This window comes from Palaemon carinicauda, chromosome 37 (assembly GCF_036898095.1).
Source record: "Palaemon carinicauda isolate YSFRI2023 chromosome 37, ASM3689809v2, whole genome shotgun sequence".
In the NCBI taxonomy this organism is placed as follows: Eukaryota; Metazoa; Arthropoda; class Malacostraca; order Decapoda; family Palaemonidae; genus Palaemon; species Palaemon carinicauda.
The window spans coordinates 51,678,225-51,693,224 of record NC_090761.1 but is presented as its reverse complement, the minus strand read 5'-3'; the positions used below and the strand labels follow the sequence as shown (position 1 = coordinate 51,693,224).

The 15,000-nt window shown below is 39.5% G+C and overlaps 1 long non-coding RNA gene across 1 annotated transcript in view; it reads left to right on the top strand.

Annotated features, from left to right (window-relative positions):
* LOC137629409 (uncharacterized) overlaps positions 1-15,000 on the top strand; it is a 191,612-nt gene that overhangs the window by 12,468 nt on the left and 164,144 nt on the right. The window lies entirely within an intron of this gene.

Sequence of the window (15,000 nt, the reverse complement as noted above, 5' to 3'; positions counted from 1 at the left end):
ACACATCCAAACAAAAGACCTTGTTATATTTTGCTTAAACATCCAAGCACTTTGGAAACCTACGAAACATCCAAGCAAGGGCTCTTTGGAATCCTGCCAAACATCCAAGCAAGGACTCTTTGGAATCCTTGCAAACATCCAAGTAAGGGCTCTTTGGAATCCTGCCAAACATCCAAGCAAGGACTCTTTGGAATCCTTGCAAACATCCAAGTAAGGGCTCTTTGGAATCCTGCCAAACATCCAGGCAAGGACTCTCTGGAATCCTTGCAAACATCCATGCAAGGGCTCTTTGGAATCCTGCCAAACATCCAGGCAAGGGTTCTTTGGAATCCTTGCAAACATCCAAGCAAGGGTTCTTTGGAATCCTTCCAAACATCCAAGCAAGGGTTCTTTGGAATCTTTGCAAACATCCAAGCAAGGGTTCTTTGGAATCTTTGCAAACATCCAAGCAAGGACTCTGTGGAATCCTTGCAAACATCCAAGCAAGGGTTCTTTGGAATCCTTGCAAACATCCAAGCAAGGGTTCTTTGGAATCCTTGCAAACATCCAAGCAAGGGCTCTGTGGAATCCTTGCAAACATCCAAGCAAGGGTTCTTTGGAATCCTTACAAACATGGAATCCTTACAAACATCCAAGCAAGGGCTCTGTGGAATCCTTGCAAACATCCAAGCAAGGGTTCTTTGGAATCCTTGCAAACATCCAAGCAAGGGTTCTTTGGAATCTTTGCAAACATCCAAGCAAGGACTCTGTGGAATCCTTGCAAACATCCAAGCAAGGGTTCTTTGGAATCCTTGCAAACATCCAAGCAAGGGTTCTTTGGAATCTTTGCAAACATCCAAGCAAGGACTCTGTGGAATCCTTGCAAACATCCAAGCAAGGGTTCTTTGGAATCCTTGCAAACATCCAAGCAAGGGTTCTTTGGAATCTTTGCAAACATCCAAGCAAGGACTCTGTGGAATCCTTGCAAACATCCAAGCAAGGGTTCTTTGGAATCCTTGCAAACATCCAAGCAAGGGTTCTTTGGAATCTTTGCAAACATCCAAGCAAGGACTCTGTGGAATCCTTGCAAACATCCAAGCAAGGGTTCTTTGGAATCCTTGCAAACATCCAAGCAAGGGTTCTTTGGAATCCTTGCAAACATCCAAGCAAGGGTTCTTTGGAATCCTTGCAAACATCCAAGCAAGGGTTCTTTGGAATCCTTGCAAACATCCAAGCAAGGGTTCTTTGGAATCCTTGCAAACATCCAAGCAAGGGTTCTTTGGAATCTTTGCAAACATCCAAGCAAGGACTCTGTGGAATCCTTGCAAACATCCAAGCAAGGGTTCTTTGGAATCCTTGCAAACATCCAAGCAAGGGTTCTTTGGAATCTTTGCAAACATCCAAGCAAGGGTTCTTTGGAATCCTTGCAAACATCCAAGCAAGGGTTCTTTGGAATCCTTGCAAACATCCAAGCAAGGGTTCTTTGGAATCTTTGCAAACATCCAAGCAAGGACTCTGTGGAATCCTTGCAAACATCCAAGCAAGGGTTCTTTGGAATCCTTGCAAACATCCAAGCAAGGGTTCTTTGGAATCTTTGCAAACATCCAAGCAAGGACTCTGTGGAATCCTTGCAAACATCCAAGCAAGGGTTCTTTGGAATCCTTGCAAACATCCAAGCAAGGGTTCTTTGGAATCCTTGCAAACATCCAAGCAAGGGCTCTGTGGAATCCTTGCAAACATCCAAGCAAGGGTTCTTTGGAATCCTTACAAACATGGAATCCTTACAAACATCCAAGCAAGGGCTCTGTGGAATCCTTGCAAACATCCAAGCAAAGGCTCTGTGGAATCCTTGCAAACATCCAAGCAAGGGTTCTTTGGAATCTTTGCAAACATCCAAGCAAGGACTCTGTGGAATCTTTGCAAACATCCAAGCAAGGACTCTGTGGAATCCTTACAAACATCCAAGCAAGGGTTCTTTGGAATCCTTGCAAACATCCAAGAAAGGGTTCTTTGGAATCCTTGCAAACATCCAAGCAAGGGTTCTTTGGAATCCTTGCAAACATCCAAGCAAGGGTTCTTTGGAATCCTTGCAAACATCCAAGCAAGGGTTCTTTGGAATCCTTGCAAACATCCAAGCAAGGGTTCTTTGGAATCTTTGCAAACATCCAAGCAAGGACTCTGTGGAATCCTTGCAAACATCCAAGCAAGGGTTCTTTGGAATCCTTATAAACATCCAAGCAAGGGTTCTTTGGAATCCTTGCAAACATCCAAGCAAGGGTTCTTTGGAATCCTTGCAAACATCCAAGCAAGGGTTCTTTGGAATCCTTGCAAACATCCAAGCAAGGGTTCTTTGGAATCCTTGCAAACATCCAAGCAAGGGTTCTTTGGAATCCTTGCAAACATCCAAGCAAGGGTTCTTTGGAATCCTTGCAAACATCCAAGCAAGGGCTCTTTGGAATCCTTGCAAACATCCAAGCAAGGGTTCTTTGGAATCCTTGCAAACATCCAAGCAAGGGCTCTTTGGAATCCTTGCAAACATCCAAGCAAGGGTTCTTTGGAATCCTTACAAACATCCAAGCAAGGGCTCTGTGGAATCCTTGCAAACATCCAAGCAAAGGCTCTGTGGAATCCTTGCAAACATCCAAGCAAGGGTTCTTTGGAATCTTTGCAAACATCCAAGCAAGGACTCTGTGGAATCCTTGCAAACATCCAAGCAAGGACTCTGTGGAATCCTTGCAAACATCCAAGCAAGGGTTCTTTGGAATCCTTGCAAACATCCAAGCAAGGGCTCTGTGGAATCCTTGCAAACATCCAAGCAAGGGTTCTTTGGAATCCTTACAAACATCCAAGCAAGGGTTCTTTGGAATCCTTGCAAACATCCAAGCAAGGGTTCTTTGGAATCCTTGCAAACATCCAAGCAAGGGTTCTTTGGAATCTTTGCAAACATCCAAGCAAGGGTTCTTTGGAATCCTTGCAAACATCCAAGCAAGGGCTCTGTGGAATCCTTGCAAACATCCAAGCAAGGGTTCTTTGGAATCTTTGCAAACATCCAAGCAAGGACTCTGTGGAATCCTTGCAAACATCCAAGCAAGGACTCTGTGGAATCCTTGCAAACATCCAAGCAAGGGTTCTTTGGAATCCTTGCAAACATCCAAGCAAGGGCTCTGTGGAATCCTTGCAAACATCCAAGCAAGGGTTCTTTGGAATCCTTACAAACATCCAAGCAAGGGTTCTTTGGAATCTTTGCAAACATCCAAGCAAGGGTTCTTTGGAATCCTTGCAAACATCCAAGCAAGGGCTCTGTGGAATCCTTGCAAACATCCAAGCAAGGGTTCTTTGGAATCCTTACAAACATCCAAGCAAGGGCTCTGTGGAATCCTTGCAAACATCCAAGCAAGGGTTCTTTGGAATCCTTACAAACATCCAAGCAAGGGTTCTGTGGAATCCTTGCAAACATCCAAGCAAGGGTTCTTTGGAATCCTTCCAAACATCCAAGCAAGGGTTCTTTGGAATCTTTGCAAACATCCAAGCAAGGGTTCTTTGGAATCCTTACAAACATCCAAGCAAGGACTCTTTGGAATCCTTGCAAACATCCAAGTAAGGGCTCTTTGGAATCCTGCCAAACATCCAGGCAAGGACTCTTTGGAATCCTTGCAAACATCCATGCAAGGGCTCTTTGGAATCCTGCCAAACATCCAGGCAAGGGTTCTTTGGAATCCTTGCAAACATCCAAGCAAGGGTTCTTTGGAATCCTTCCAAACATCCAAGCAAGGGTTCTTTGGAATCTTTGCAAACATCCAAGCAAGGGTTCTTTGGAATCTTTGCAAACATCCAAGCAAGGACTCTGTGGAATCCTTGCAAACATCCAAGCAAGGGTTCTTTGGAATCCTTGCAAACATCCAAGCAAGGGCTCTGTGGAATCCTTGCAAACATCCAAGCAAGGGTTCTTTGGAATCCTTGCAAACATCCAAGCAAGGGATCTTTGGAATCTTTGCAAACATCCAAGCAAGGACTCTGTGGAATCCTTGCAAACATCCAAGCAAGGACTCTGTGGAATCCTTGCAAACATCCAAGCAAGGGTTCTTTGGAATCCTTACAAACATCCAAGCAAGGGTTCTGTGGAATCCTTGCAAACATCCAAGCAAGGGTTCTTTGGAATCCTTGCAAACATCCAAGCAAGGGTTCTTTGGAATCTTTGCAAACATCCAAGCAAGGACTCTGTGGAATCCTTGCAAACATCCAAGCAAGGGTTCTTTGGAATCCTTGCAAACATCCAAGCAAGGGCTCTGTGGAATCCTTGCAAACATCCAAGCAAGGGTTCTTTGGAATCCTTACAAACATCCAAGCAAGGGTTCTTTGGAATCCTTGCAAACATCCAAGCAAAGGCTCTGTGGAATCCTTGCAAACATCCAAGCAAGGGTTCTTTGGAATCCTTACAAACATCCAAGCAAGGGTTCTTTGGAATCCTTACAAACATCCAACCAAGGGTTCTTTGGAATCTTTGCAAACATCCAAGCAAGGGTTCTTTGGAATCCTTACAAACATCCAAGCAAGGGTTCTTTGGAATCCTTGCAAACATCCAAGGAAGGGTTCTTATGAATCCTTGCAAACTTCCAAGCAAGGGCTCTGTGGAATCCTTGCAAACATCCAAGCAAGGGCTCTGTGGAATCCTGCCAATCTTCCAAGCAAGGGTTCTTATGAATCTTTGCAAACATCCAAGCAAGGGTTCTTTTAAATCCTTGCAAACATCCAAGCAAGTTCTCTGTGGAATCCTTGCAAACATCCAAGCAAGGGCTCTGTGGAATCCTGCCAATCTTCCAAGCAAGGGTTCTTATGAATCTTTGCAAAGATCCAAGCAAGGGTTCTTTTGAATCCTTGCAAACATCCAAGCAAGTTCTCTGTGGAATCCTTGCAAACATCCAAGCAAATGCTCTGTGGAATCCTTGCAAACATACAAGCAAGAGTTCATTGAAATCCTGCCAAACATCCAAGCAAGGGCTCTTTGGAATCTTTGCAAACATCCAAGCAAGGGTTCTTTGGAATCCTTACAAACATCCAAGCAAGGGCTCTGTGGAATCCTTGCAAACATCCAAGCAAATGCTCTGTGGAATCCTTGCAAACATACAAGCAAGAGTTCATTGAAATCCTGCCAAACATCCAAGCAAGGGCTCTTTGGAATCTTTGCAAACATCCAAGCAAGGGCTCTTTGGAATCCTTGCAAACATCCAAGCAAGGGTTCTTTGGAATCCTTACAAACATCCAAGCAAGGGCTCTGTGGAATCCTTGCAAACATCCAAGCAAATGCTCTGTGGAATCCTTGCAAACATACAAGCAAGAGTTCATTGAAATCCTGCCAAACATCCAAGCAAGGGCTCTTTGGAATCTTTGCAAACATCCAAGCAAGGGCTCTTTGGAATCTTTGCAAACATCCAAGCAAGGGTTCTTTGGAATCCTTACAAACATCCAAGCAAGGGCTCTGTGGAATCCTTGCAAACATCCAAGCAAATGCTCTGTGGAATCCTTGCAAACATACAAGCAAGAGTTCATTGAAATCCTGCCAAACATCCAAGCAAGGGCTCTTTGGAATCTTTGCAAACATCCAAGCAAGGGCTCTTTGGAATCCTTGCAAACATCCAAGCAAGGGTTCTTTGGAATCCTTACAAACATCCAAGCAAGGGCTCTGTGGAATCCTTGCAAACATCCAAGCAAATGCTCTGTGGAATCCTTGCAAACATACAAGCAAGAGTTCATTGAAATCCTGCCAAACATCCAAGCAAGGGCTCTTTGGAATCTTTGCAAACATCCAAGCAAATGCTCTGTGGAATCCTTGCAAACATACAAGCAAGAGTTCATTGAAATCCTGCCAAACATCCAAGCAAGGGCTCTTTGGAATCTTTGCAAACATCCAAGCAAGGGTTCTTTGGAATCCTTGCAAACATCCAAGCAAGGGTTCTTTGGAATCCTTACAAACATCCAAGCAAGGGCTCTGTGGAATCCTTGCAAACATCCAAGCAAAGGCTCTGTGGAATCCTTGCAAACATCCAAGCAAGGGTTCTTTGGAATCCTTGCAAACATCCAAGCAAGGGTTCTTATGAATCCTTGCAAACATCCAAGCAAAGGCTCTGTGGAATCCTTGCAAACATCCAAGCAAGGGTTCTTTGGAATCCTTGCAAACATCCAAGCAAGGGTTCTTATGAATCCTTGCAAACATCCAAGCAAGTTCTCTGTGGAATCCTTGCAAACATCCAAGCAAAGGCTCTGTGGAATCCTTGCAAACATACAAGCAAGAGTTCATTGAAATCCTGCCAAACATCCAAGCAAGGGCTCTTTGGAATCTTTGCAAACATCCAAGCAAGGGTTCTTTGGAATCCTTGCAAACATCCAAGCAAGGGTTCTTATGAATCCTTGCAAACTTCCAAGCAAAGGCTCTGTGGAATCCTTGCAAACATACAAGCAAGAGTTCATTGAAATCCTGCCAAACATCCAAGCAAGGGCTCTTTGGAATCTTTGCAAACATCCAAGCAAGGGTTCTTTGGAATCCTTGCAAACATCCAAGCAAGGGTTCTTATGAATCCTTGCAAACATCCAAGCAAAGGCTCCGTGGAATCCTTGCAAACATCCAAGCAAGGGTTCTTTGGAATCCTTGCAAACATCCAAGCAAGGGTTCTTTGGAATCCTTGCAAACATCCAAGCAAGGGTTCTTTGGAATCCTTGCAAACATCCAAGCAAGGGTTCTTATGAATCCTTGCAAACTTCCAAGCAAGGGCTCTGTGGAATCCTTGCAAACATCCAAGCAAGGGCTCTTTGGAATCCTTGCAAACATCCAAGCAAGGGCCTTTTGTGATAGCAGACATCCAAACAAAGACCCTTAGGAATCCTGTCTAACATCTAAGCAAATGCCTTTTGTGATCTTTGTCCATACATTAAAACAAAGTTCCTTTGGAATCCTGTCAAACATTCAAGCAAAGGCCTTTTGGAATCTGGCCTAGAAATTCAAGCAAATGTCTCTTGTGGCCCTGTCCATACATTAAAACAAAGGCTCTTTGGAATCCTGTCAAACATCCAAGCAAAGGCCCTTTGGAATCCTGCCCCAAAAATCCAAGCAAAGGCCTTTTGTGGTCTTGCTTAGGCATTCAAACAAAGTCCCTTAGAATTCTGTCAAACATCCAAGTAAAAGCCATTTGTTATCCTGCCTAGACATTCAAGCAAAGGCCCTTTGGAATCCTGCCGAACATCGTAGCAAAGGCCTTTTGTTATTCTGCCTAGACATATGACAAAGTCCGGTGGAATCTTGCCAAAACCTCCAAGCAAAGGTCTTTTTGTGATCCTGCCTAGACATCCAAACAAAGGACCTTTGTGATCCGGCCAAACATTCAAGCAAAGGCCTTTTATGATCCTGCTTAGACATCCAAACAAAGGACCTTTGTAATCCGGCCAAACATTCAAGCAAAGGCCTTTTATGACCCTGCTTAGACACCCAAACAAAGGCCCTTTGGAATCCTGCTAAAAATCCAAGCAAACTAGAAAAGGCCTTTTGTGATCCTGCCTAGACACCCTTGCAAATGCCATTTAATTTATCTTTCTTAGACTTCTAAGTAAAGGCATTTAGTGATCCTGCTTAGATATCCAAATAAAGGCCCTTTGGAATCCGGCCAAACACCCAAGGAAAGGCCCTTTGTTATGCAGCCTAGACATGTAAGCAAAAGCCATTTGAAATCCTGCCAAACATCCTAACAAAGGCCTTTTGTGATCCTGCCCATACACCCATGCAAAGGACCATCCTAGATTTCTAAGCAAAGGCCTTTTGTGATCCTACTTAGACTTCTAAACAAAGGCCCTTTGGAATCCTGTCAAACATCCAAGAAAAAACCCTTTGTTATCCTACCTAGACATTAAAGCAAAGGCCCTTTGGAATCCTGCTAAACATCCTAGCAAAGCCTTTTGTGATCCTGCCTAGTCACTGATGCAAAGGCCCTTTTTATCCTTCCTAGACTTCAAAACAAAGGCCTTTTGTAGTCCTGCTTAGACATCCAAACAAAGGCCCTTTGGAATCCTGCCAATCATGCAAGCAATAGCCCTTTGTTATCCTGCGTAGACATCCAAGCAAAGGCCCTTTGGAATCCTGCCAAACATCTTGGCAAAAGCCTTATGTGATCCTGCTTAGACATCCAAGCAAAGTCCTTTTTTTATCGTGCCTAGACTTCCAAGTAAAGACTTTTTTTTTTTTTGTCCTTCCTAGACATCTAAGCAAAGACCCTTTGTGATCCTACCTAGACATTCAAGCAAAGGCTCTTCATGATGCTGATAAGCAAAGCCCTTTTAAATCTTGCCTAGACATCCTAACAAAGGTCTTTTGTTATCCTGTCAGGATACCAGCAAACCTCAAATCAATCAATCAATCAATCTTTTGCTTTCCCGCCTAGACATCCAAAGAAGGGGTCTTTGTGATCCTGCTAAACAAAGCCCTTTTAGTCCTATCTAGACATCCAAGCAAAGGCCCTTTTTTATTCTCCCCAGACATCCAAGCGAAGGTCCTTTATGATGGCCGTTGGTTTCATTAGAGGGACAGTAGCAGCCATTATCTCATTCGGTTCTGGTGAAGAAGTGCGAATGTCATGATCAGTAATTAGCGACAGAGTCATTCATTCATTATCTCTTGACTATAAGCAGGGACATTCAGAATCAGTTTTTTTTTTTTTTTTTTTTTGAACCTCTTGTCCTTTTTCTTCTTTATTTAACTGGCAGATATCACTTGTTTCATTTTTTTCATGTTTCTGAATTTTTTTTTTAGGTGTTATTCTTATCTTGGATATTATTACATATGGATTTATTTCTTTGCGTTTTTCAATCAAACAGATAATGGACTATTTATCTTGATATCCCTTCCATCTCGGAATACCTTCTGACAATAAGTTAATCCCCTGGGCTCTAGTATTCATTGTACGCTGTGATATGCGAAATACATAAGAATGTATATAATACACTGATTTTGCAGGTCCTGTAGTGCGTAATGTTCCCTTTGTGATAGGACCAAGAAAGCAGCCCTTGAACTAAAGTTAAGTAAAGATGATATACTACGACATTTCATATAGGGGAGTTGAACATATAGGGCGATTTCAACCCGTTATTTATATAGAAAATATTTATTTTGATGTCACTGTTCTTTAAATATTTGATTTTTCCTTGTTTCCTTTCCTTACTGGGCTATTTTCCCTGTTGGAGTCTTATAGCATCCTGCTTTTCCAACTAGGGTTATATCTTGGCAATTACTACTACTACTACTACTACTACTACTACTACTACTACTACTACTAATAATAATAATAATAACAACATCCTTTGTTTCCAGGATTGCACAAAACTTGCTATTATCCTTTCTTTTTGCCTTGGATGAGGACGGTCGTTAACACCCCTTTAGCGCCTCGGAGAGATTCTTTATATTTTATTTTGGTTGTTAATCACTTCTCGTATTTCCTTTCCTCATTGAGTTATTTTCCCTGTTGGAGCCCCTGGGCTTGTAGCAACCTGCTTTTCCAACTAGGGTTGTAGCTTGGCAATTAATAATAATAATAATAATAATAATAATAATAATAATAATAATAATAATAAAAATGTCATTTTCAGTTTGTTACGGAAACCACTTTTCTCAGATTTTGTTTATAAAAAGAGTAATTTTCCGTTTGGTACGGACACGATGCTTCTGAGAAATATACATTTTCTTTCTCACTAGAAAATATGGATATAAAGATTGTGAGGAATTTGATTTCGAGTTACTACATTAGATGCATGAGGTTTAAAGTACTCTCAATAGTTATTTCAGATATTATGAACATGGCATCGTATTCGGATATAACTGGACCGTGGGCTGGTCCTTTGGTTTATACCGCCAAAAGTACAAAGCTGGAATTCTTATTATTAACTAGCCAAGCTACAACCCTAGTAAGAAAGGCAGAATTGCTAATAAGCCCAATGCTTCTGGGTTATGTGAGTTTCCTTTCAATTTTGGCATCATATGAAATTATAGCGTATTTAGACTCTTTAAGGTTTAAATGTTTTCAAGTTTGCTCTGCCCTGTTTGTACCGCCAAAGCGTTACCGTTTTCTTTTGTCAGGATCAATTTTTTTTTCGTAAATCTAAAAGTTAAAAAAAGAATTATATGCGAAATTGATTGGTTGGTTTAAAATTCCAATTGGTTTAATCCGTACGGTAAATAGGTAAATAATATAACTCAACTAATTACTAAAGCGGAAAACAGTCTCTTGTTGGTGGCGCCTCCCTCGGTGGTAAATAGAACCTCAAGGCTCAAGTTCTGCACTTTGCCGATAGATGGCAGAACTATACAGAGACCTTTGATGATTGTTAGATTTATAATTGCAAATAGTTTAGATAAAAAATGTATTGCCATTGACTCCATGCAAGACCAAGTATTACGCTAATTTTTAATAGTTATTGAAATTAGGTTATTTCACGATATAGGCAAAAGTATAATTTTATAAGAGCGTACTCTACTCCAAGCGCATTTAGTCTTGAGCTTACGTTATCGACTCGAGCTTTCTCAAGGTTGAAGGTGGGAAATGACTTGGAGGAAATTCGGTTGAAAATGCAAGATGATTATTTTAGTTATTTTTTTTTTATTTACATTCTGTTTAATGGTTATTTTCTAGAATGAACGTATTATTATTATTATTATTATTATTATTATTATTATTATTATTATTATTATTATTATTATTATTATTATTATTATTGTTGTTGTATAAAGCATAATGTTTAAAACGAAATGTACATTACCATATGAATGAATATTTATTTTTGTCTTTTTTTTAATTCATGACTTAATATCCTCGTTAATGTTTTTTATTTTATCTTTTATTATGAAATACACATTTACAATCTTACAGTTTATAACATATATACATCACAGTATATTTACATAAATAATTTGGTGCTACTATAGCGTGAGGTCTACCGCCATATGTCGCCTACCCAGGCGGAGGGTGAGGTCTACCACGCGACAAGCTTGGACCTTCCGCAACCTAAATGCCATGGGATACCAGCATTCTACAGTGAACCACCAGCAATATTATGTGGATCCAGCGACAGGCAATTGAGCGATCGTGGTTGGACGCTAAAACGATGATTCTGAAGAGATTAATGCGAGGTGTTGGTCGTCAGCTGTTCCAGTCTCATCTTTATTTTTGCTGGAAGGTGATGAGAAAAAAGTGTGTACCGCTAGGATAAATGTATGGAAATATATGATAACATGTTTATTTTTACCTTTATTCCTTTTTTTTAATGTAATTAGAAATTCAATTATCTATTTAAGTCATTTCTATGTTTAAATTAAGTGTTTATTGCTTAAACAAATGTATGAAATGTGTTTTATCTATGAGGGACGAATAATTTAGCAGTAGACCGATAACATGTTTATTTTTACCTTTAATTCTTTTTTTTAATGTAATTAGAAATTTAATTATCTATTTAATTCATTTCTAAGATATGTTTAAATTAAGTGTTTATTGTTTTGTATCGCTAGAATAAATATGGAAATATATGATAACATGTTTATTTTTACCTTTATTAATTTTTTTTCAATGTAATTAAAATTCCAATTATCATTTTAAGACATTTCTAAAATATGTTTAAATTAAGTGTTTATTGCTTAAACAAATGTGTGAAATGTGTCTTATCTATGATGGACGAATAATTCAGCGGTAGACCTCACGCTATAGTGCTAACGGGAGGTAGACCTCACGCTATAGTGTGGTAGACCTCACGCTATAGTAGCACCAATAATTTTTTATTTTACGTATAGTGTATTTACAATTGAAAATTTTACCATTTATCTAAATATGTTTTTAAATAAAAAATATATCTAGTCGTGAATACTTTTTAATAGAAGTTTTAAATCCTATTTTATTTACATTAAACGTATTTATCATTCTATTTTTAATATGTATTTAAGTAATTGCGGGTCAGTACTTGAAAATCCTAAGTATCTTCCCATCCATATAAATCCCTGCAATAAAATCCGCTTTTATAACCATTGCCGTATTTTAATTTTTCTTTGAACCTGCTTCAAAATCTAGGTTTAGAATCCTCAATCTATTAATAGTATTCAATTTACAGCATTTATTGAGCAATTCAAAAAACAAAACAATAGATTTTTAAGTAAGGGACAAAAATATATCATAAGCATATTAGTTTCTATGCACCCACAATAATAGTCTTTTACTTCTTTTATTCTCATCATATTTAATCTTTCATTTGTACTCATTACTTCATGTACATGCGTGAAATTATTTATTACTTGTCTAATCTATTTTATTTATGGGGAAGTCGTTTATCTTGGTCTGAAATACGATAATATGATGCTAGTTTTACGATTTAAGAAATATGATTTAGTTTTATCTTGGTCTGAAATACGATAATATGATGCTAGTTTTACGATTTAAGAAATATGATTTAGTGTTACTATGACAGGAGTGAAGCCGATTTGGGAAGCAAACACATATTAAGACTAGTCTTAAGGTAAGGTGAGGATATGGCTGTCTAAAGGGGGTTGGGGTTACGGTAGCGAAGGATAGTATGTTCATGACAGGAATTTCTTTTACATGTATTGACTATTGACCATGTCACGATAGTGTCCGAGATAGAGCTTACTTCTATGGTTGTGGCGTATTATTAATACTTGCTAAGCTACAACCCTAATTGGAAAGCAGGATGCTATAAGCCCAAGGGACCCAACGGGGAAAATAGCCCAGTGAGGAAAGGAAATAAGGAAAAACTACAAGATAATTTTAAGAACAATAATAATAATTAAGAAAATCTTTCATATATAAACTAAAAAAAGACTTGAAAATAACAAGAGGAAGAGAAACAGGATAGAATAGTGTGCCCAAGTGTACCGTCAAGCAAGAGATCTCTAACCCAAGACAGTGTAAGATATGGTACACAGGATATGGCACTACCCAAGCCTAGACAACAAAGGTTAGATTTTGGAGTGTCCTTCTCCCAGAAGATCTGCTAACCATAGGTAAAGAGTCTCTTCTACCCTTGCCAAGAGGAAAGTAGCCACTGGACAATTACAGTGCAGTAGTTAACCTTTTGAGAGAAGAAGAATTGTTTGGTAACTTCAGTGTAGTCAAGTGTATGAGGAAAGAGGAGAATGTGTAGAGAATAGGCCAGACTATTCGGTGTATGTCTCGGCAAAGATGAAATGAGCCGTAACGAGAGAGGGGGATCCAAAGTAGTACTGTCTGGGCAGTCAAAGAACCCAATAACTCTCTAGTGGTGGGTTATTGTGTTGGCAAGACTATTGCTATGAACATCATACAAACAAACACACATTTTCAACGTAACTGCTTGACTCCAGAGCAAATACACGGTGATCGTTACTCCCCTTCCCAATTCTAAGACCCACGCAAAACTATACAGAAACTTCCTGCGAAATTAGTCGCTTCCTACACCTACTCAATAAACTTGGCGTCAGTGTTATATGCTGGTCACGCACTATGCTATTCACTTCCATCTTGTGTGCGGTCTCATGCTTCTTGGTTCATTGTGAAGGCAATTCTTATACAATACTTCTTCTGTCTCATCGGTTCAGCACACCCAAGTCTTTCCTCACCTCTTCCATCACAGCATCTTCTAGTTTTAAACCTGTTCACCAATCTATCATCCACCATTCTTTCCACAATAATGAATCGTGCTTAATAAAACCTTGGTATATCTTATTTCCAATTTTCTTTTTTTCCATTTTCAGCATATCTCCACATCTTATGCCAAATATATTCTCTTTTTTTATGCCTAACATACAAACATTGCCCTTCCATTCAGACATTTTCCTTTTACTACCCTAAAAGGGAGTAGGCTCACCAAGTCCCTAATTTGATTCTACCTGGGCATCCATAGATTTCATGGTGGTTCTTTTCTATTATTTTGGGATTATTTACTCTTGTCATGGGGTTTACAACTCGTCAGTAGGTGCTGTCTTGCGTTGGGTTACATGTCTATCTGCCCAAACATTTGCACATTCTAAGGCTGGAGAATTTAGGTGTAATGCTTACCATGAAACGTGGTAACAGTCTTCAGTATGTTCAGACATACAGTATGTGGTTGCTTTTATACACAGAAGTGAAGGGTTCATTGATCATTTAGACAATATTCCTCATCCAAGAAGCTCATAGCCCAGTAACTAGACACTTTTGCATTAGAGTCAAAATCTATAGGTCACCTATTAGGGCAGCAGTGTCCAGGTAGTATTGCATACTGTTGGATTCTAATCTGTGTCTTGCTCTTCCGCCAAGGTGATTTATGTCAAGGGCAGCTGTAGACCCCCAAGAATGCATTATTTTGCTAAGTATTTATAAAGCTTATTTTTTCCAGATTTCTAATCCAGACCTACTTGATACTATAGTGTACTGCCCTAAGGCATGTCCTTTCATGGATTATTCGCCCTCCTTAATTCTATATTCATGGGCACCTCTTTTAGCTATTGGTACTTTCTCTCTCCCTTCATTATTATTATTATTACTAGCTAGGCTACAACCCTAGTTGGAAAAGCAAGATGCTATAAGTCCAAGGACTCCAACAAGGGAAAATAGGCCAGTGAAGAATGGCAATAAGGAAATAATGATATAAGAAATAATGAACAATTAGGATAAAATATTTTTAAAATGTTAACAACATTAAAACAAGAGTCATCTAGCAGTGACTTCCCCTTCCTTCTTCTTGGTCTTTGTCCGTCAAATTTTCCTTCTATAATGTCCTTCGGTAACTTATCTCCTCTTAAAATGTGTCATTTCCAATTTTCCTGCCTTCTCTTTATTTTTGTAATTTGGGTTCTCTCTTTCCCAACTATATTACTTGCTATTTTTCCCTGTTGGAACCCTTCGGCTTACAGCATCTTGCTTTTCCAACTAGGGTTGTAGCTTAGCTTATAATAATAATAATGATAATAATAATAATAATAATAATAATGACAAATATTTCCCAGTTCTGCAGTTATAAAATTCTCTC